Source organism: Oreochromis aureus, linkage group 20 (genome assembly GCF_013358895.1).
Source record: "Oreochromis aureus strain Israel breed Guangdong linkage group 20, ZZ_aureus, whole genome shotgun sequence".
NCBI classification, from domain to species: Eukaryota; Metazoa; Chordata; class Actinopteri; order Cichliformes; family Cichlidae; genus Oreochromis; species Oreochromis aureus.
Window position 1 is genome coordinate 13921402 of NC_052961.1, and position 6711 is coordinate 13928112.

Genomic DNA, 6711 nt, shown 5'->3' on the forward strand with positions numbered 1-6711 from the left:
TGCAGGTCCTCACTCTCCCTTTCTCAGTAAGACCCTTCAAACAATCAATTAAGCTGGGCATACACTGCGATTTTTTCAGTCGCGTTATTCAACTTCTGCTCAAACTGCACGATTGACTCACAGGGGTTAGAAGTTCGTCGGTCACGATGCAGGGTCTCACACTTTACGGCCCGATGCTCTGATGCGACCTGAGTGCTCACACTGTGCGTCCATAAAAATGAAGGTTATAACAGAAAATCTGTCACTCGCTCTCCCTCTCTGTCTTTCACTCACACAGACACGCACACCACCACCATCAACTTTGCTAAATTGCTAATGAAAAACATTGATCAGGCAGCTGCAATTGAGCAGGAGTGTAGATCCAACTATTTTCACGGTTGTTGTGGTCATGATAATTTTGTGATGGCACATTGAAAAGACTCAGATGAGCTTTCCAAAGTTCTACAAGTGCCTCCATCGCTTGTGTCCAGATCACACGCTGCACTGCTGTGCTACTCTTTTTCACCGACATTTATGTGTTTGTGCGTGCGCAGTGTGACACCCTCACGACGGTCGGGAGGATTTCAAACAGGTTTGAAATCCCCCCGACCAAGCGATTGATGATCGGGAGCTGGTCGTGAGGTGTTAATCGCTTCTCGTTACCCCACGTTTACTACACAATGCACGACACACGATGAAGGCGAAACTCGGGCCAATCACCAAAACGGTCGCACGACTCAAAAATCGGCTCAAAATGGGCCAAAAATCGCACAGTGTAAGCCCAGCATTACATCACACTCCAGCTGGAAGTGGCTGTTCAAGTCAAACCACTAATGCCATTGAAAACAGTGCAGACTATGTAAGGAGAAGAAAAATAAGATATGACTGATGGTGTAGTTTTTCTATGAAATCTGAGGTTCTCAGTATATTCTTCAAGTTGCACAGCTCAACAGGCAATCTGTTTAGATTTATAACTAAAGGTACTCCAACTCAGCAGTGTCCTGTACAGCCTGACTTTGGGGACTTACAGTAAGTCTTATGGTGGCTGAGGTTTCTCAAAGCTGCAAAAGAACTTTTGCTCTCATCATATAAACCAAGGCCTCATTCACTCCCTCATTTGTAAGTTCATATTGGCACCTGCAGGTGAAGATTGTGCATTACAGATCATTTTAGTTCACATGTCAACAGAAACTGTGTGCATGATTAAGAAGTGCTACGAATGTCAAATGTCAGGAAACAAAAAGATTAACTCGAAATCAAAGATTATCTCGGCCAACAACAGATGAATGTGATGTTTATTTGCTCTTCACATAGTCTGTCTTTGGGAAATAGAGAAACATTTAAACCACATATTTTTTTTTTATTACACAATGTAGATACTCCCAGCTTTAATTCATTCAGGCGAAGAAAAGGGGATTTCCAGTCTTGATGGTGTTGTTGAGTGCTTGTTTGTGTGTGTGTATGTGTTTTGCGTGTTGCTCTTTCAGCTTTATCAGTACTTGCTTCCTCTTTGAAACTATTTTGTCTCAGACTGCATTCACACATACACAGGTACTTTGGTAAGCATTGTTTCTTCTACGCGTTTTAGCCTTTTGTCCACAAATAAACGGCATTTTGGATGAAAAACTCCTGGCCGGTTGAAGATTTTTGAAAACACATTTGCTGTGTTTTAATGTGGACAAGAAAAACAAAGATTTTGACAATGGGGTGTGCCTTTATCTCCCTGTTTTAGATCAGGCTGTGTGCCATGTATTTGTCAAATAGGCTTTCAATTTCTTCACTGTTAAGGTCATATCACCACCTGTAATTTGGAATGCGCTTGACAACGCTTGAGCTCAAATTTTATTAAAAATATCACACTGTGCTGTGTGAGGATATTCGGAAAAATCAGTTTTATTGGTTGTGGAAATATTTGTGCGATATTAAGTATTTTATACATGCAAACACACACGAAAACAAGTCTGGTATGTTATTATAAACTTACAGCAAAATTGACCACCAGTTAAGGTCATATTTTCTATTTTAATATAATATTTTTATTTAAACACGTGGTTGCTGTTAAAGATAAACTCCATCAGAGTCCTTTGGCATAACTCAATATCTGATGATGAAGAATTATTATTTTAAAAATATTTTTCCCTGTTTACCACACCACTTTTACAAATGACTCTGATCATGTGACAATATGTGTTTCTAGTTTCTTCACATTTTTACCACTGTGTTCCCAGTGATTAACTAGTTACATTAAAGCTACATGTAGAAATAATAAATCCAGGGTAAAGCTAATTTTCCTTGAAGTTGTGAATTAAGCATAGTGAAAAGGTCTCATAGCATTTATTCAAAAAAACAAACCTATAATATAATACAAGTAATGGGACAGAAATCAAGACTTTTTTATTCTAGATCTGTTGGCATGGCAACAGGCAGCTTTGGCCTTAACCTCAAAGTGGTGGGCAAAACAATTTAAAGTGAGCAGAATGGTGGTTGGGACAGTCTGGTTTGCATGTATACGTTGGTTGGCGCACGTGTTGGACAATGCAGTGACTGTAAAAACATGGGTGACCTACCAGTAGGGATGGGTATTGTTTAGGTTTTATCCGATACCAGTACCAAACCGGTACTTTTGAAACGGTGCCGGTGCTTAAACGGTGCTCGAACCGGTGCTTAAAGAATGGAGAACACAGAATTGGTCCAAAAACCTCTCATGTTCAGCTGTTTTGTTGTAAAAAGATAACAATGTTAGCCTTTTCTGCAGCTATAGGGGATTTATCGCATCACTCTAGGCTGGAAGCAGTGCTTAATCAATGGAAAAAACACAAACTTTGTCCAAAGACCTCTCATGTTTAGCTGTTTCCCACTTTTTCTTTGGTCATTTTAGCCTTTTTGGCCAGGGTGAAGGGCGTATCTGCCATCAAACAAGAAGACAGCCGCATGTAACTACGACGGTGTTTGCTAGTTCACCTTACATGCATTAATTTAATAACGCGGTTAGCCTACTCAACGTAAATTACACACGAACAACATTAAGCTACTCACGCAGAGAAGAACGGCTGCTGCTGCCATCATCATCCGTCATCATTTCTGCTACACTGACAGGGCTAGGGGCCAGGACTCTACTCTTTGGGTTTTTGGGGGATGTTGCTAACTCCGGGTCCGATAACAGGCACCACACCCGCAGTAGATGTGCTCGGTGTGAGGTCTCGCAGCAAGCTATCAAATACGGCGCATTTCTCGGCTTTTAACAAAATGCTATACGTCGCCAGGTGTTTCATCAGATTTGAGGAGTTACCTCCTTTGCACAGTATCACCTTAAAGCACTTGTTGCAGGCTGCTGAGTTTGCATCTTTTGCTGTGAAGTACAGCCAGACTTTTGACCGCTTCGCCTTGGGCATTTTTAATCTGTAGCTCTGCTCTAAAAGAACGTACGTACCTGGGCCCGCCTACTACGCTTGCAAAGGTAAAATGACTGGCTAGAATCCAAAGTGTATGACATCTCAGGAAAAAAAAGCACCGAAATAAAGCACTGAAATTTGCGCTGCTTTTCGGTCTGGCTACTACCGTTTATGTCAGAACCCATCCCTACCTACCAGTTCCCCAAAGTGAAGGAAAAACATCTCTATTGCCTCCTGGTGATGACCTCAGATGTTGTCAAACTTTTATGGCATTCCCTTAGAAACTGTAGCTAACATAGTGTTAACCAAAGATGAATTACTGAGGGGAATGAAAAAATGTCAATATTTTAGTACCGATGCAAATTCACTAAAATGCAGCTGACACACTGATAATAGGGCTGATGCCCACAAAACAAAACTGAGGTTATCAAAGCTGTGTGTGTGTGTTTAAACTGTTTATTGTGTTTGTAATAAACACTAAAATAATATTGGCAGCTGCCAGTGCTGCCCCTCAGCCTCCTAGACTCACCCATGGTATCAATTCGAAAATCCTATGTTGCCTTGTTCTTGAGTTATTGCATTCACAACTGTGTACTGTATGTGGGGAGCATAAAAACAACTGAGTACTGTTTCGATGTGCTGCAAATGAAATGGACTGACATGCCGCATGATTTTTTCACTTTGATTTGACAACAGTGATGACACTAATGCTGTACAATACTGCAAATTTTGGTATAGCTCAATTACCAAGTAAACACAGGGCCAGTATTGCCAGTACCAATACTGATACCGATACTTCTAACCTATGAAGGCAGCTTATGTAGGGGAGAGCAGTGCTGTATCTGACATCCTCCCACTCTCTCTGGTTGTTTGATCATAATCTCCCTTCTACTCCTGGGCTCCGGTTAAACAGAAACTTTCAAGAGATACTATTTACTCTAATTTTATCTAAGGTGGTTGTCATGCTGTGCTATACTGTTATTCTGTGGTTGATCTTATCCAAGTCATTAAATCAAGCCTGATGATGTTGTTCAACCATGATGATAGTTAGATAAGATAGCTGGATCTTTCTAGAAGTACTTTACAGAACTGAACTGAATGTTAGTTATGCAGTTACCGGAGGATCATTTTACCCTGCCCCTTTTTTCTATTTTTTCTGCTCGTGAAGGGTCAGTTTTTTAAATGGTAGTGGTTGCATGGTTAACAAAATGTAATATATCCCATACATATTGTGATCATAAGAGATTAATGAAGATATTTATGTCAGTAAATTTACGGGAAACATATATAGAACAACAACTTTTCTTATCCTAGACAAAAATGTATGTGCACAAATTCCATTGAACAAATTGCTTGCTTGAAAATACAGGCCTGTGTAGACTGGAAAGTCAGCCAATCAGCCCTCTGCAGCAGTTGTGGGCAGGTCTTCTTCACTGTCCTAGTCAAGCTGTCTCTGACACTAAAAACACTGATAGAGGATATCAAGGAGTATCATGCAAGATGAAGATTATTTCCCTGTTTCTGTTGGTAGGCATGACATTTCGAATTTCTCTTATATTGATAAGGCATTGTACTGTTTACCTTCAACTTGTGGTAAGCAATTTAGTGCAGGCTAAACCAGGTAGTTTGAAGTATTGTGATGAAGTTTTACAGTATGTTGGACTGATACAGAGTAGTGTTCATGGTCAATGTTAGGATACATCAAGGGTAGCAGACATCAATTATTAACATTTCAAGGTGTTGATTAGAGCCACTGAGTGAATTTTACCTTTTATGCTGCCTTTATAATATCTAGGGGCTGGAAATCAGCTCATGAAAAATCTGCTTATATGCTTAAAGGTGCTGCAAGCCAAAGGTTCATAATGTTGACTCTAATATTACCAGGTAGAGTGTCTACAAGCTGCCTATGAAGCTTTTTATGGCTGGCATAAATATATAATCCAGTATTTTGCATGACAAGTGTACTTATGCTGTCTTTCTCTAAAATGCTCTGTGGGGTGACATATAATCTTATGCAATGTATGTGTAAAGATAGATAGATAGATGTGTGTGTGTGTGTGTGTGTGTGGCGCAACTGCTACTGTAGGTGCAGTCAAACGATTCTGTGTCTATAGCTATAAAAACAAACAAAAAACAATTTCAATGTTCCTTTTATTCCTGGTTAGTGTTTCCAGCACTCCATAAGTAAGGCGGGATATGAAGCTAGATTACATTTGAGTTGAGGTATCGTGTGTCATGATACCTCAAGATGATCGTAAATGATCGTAGTCGCTCTGCCCTCACAGGCATTCTGGATTGTAACCAGTGGAACAAATCTTTTTGGCAATTATATTTCCTGACATAAAGGTCGGGTCAGTTGGTTGAATTGGATTTTCACATCTACACAATTATGTGCCAGTTGCACATAATGTTCCACTGATAAACAAAAGAACAAAGGGTCTTTACAACATCCATCTATCCATCCATTCTGTCCCACTTATCCTTCTTCACAATATAGGCATTAAAATATATAACACCGATCTTTGCATAGCTAGCTTATTTAATTACATGCTTTGCTTCAGCTATATTCACCTACTTTATTATAATAGACATTAAAAACTGTACTAAAAACTGCTGTGGTCTATGCTGGTGTTGATGATGGAATCAGTCCAGAATTTTCTACTCTTACCTTAAGCCACCACATAAAATAGAGAATGACAGGGTTTAATTTGAATTAAATACACACACAGACACACAGCCAGGAACGCATGATCACCAACATGAAATTACCATCTTCCCAAGCCAATCTAAGCATGCCTTTATCGACACCTGGTCAGGCATGGATTATCATGAAAGTAAGACTGTACAACAAAGACTCCTGCATCGCCACTGCAAGGCCAGTAGGTGTCACAGAGGAACATAACAACATAAAGTTAGAAATGGCTACTGAGGTAGTAATGCCCTTTGCATTGCAGTACACAAGCAAGTTACAGCTTTGGTTTCCACAAGCTACAATTCAGCATTTTCACCTAACATGTTCAGCACCACTCTCTGATTTCTCTTTATGTATGTACTCCTAGACAAACAGGCTGAGAGCGTGGCCACTGATCATATCAACTAAGAAGATGGACAGAGAGTCACGATTTCTTGATGATAAGAACGTTTACACAGTCGTCATAGCTGCCATAGATTATGGTACGCAGAAGCTCTACTGTAGTTAAAATAAACAGAAAAATTTCTTGAAGAAATGCTTTATTGTGTTGTGGTTTGAAAGGTGAATTTCTAGCCATGAGTACATACACTCTCCAGATCCACCTGGCGGACATCAGTGACAATACTCCTAAGAAGTACATTTCCCCTA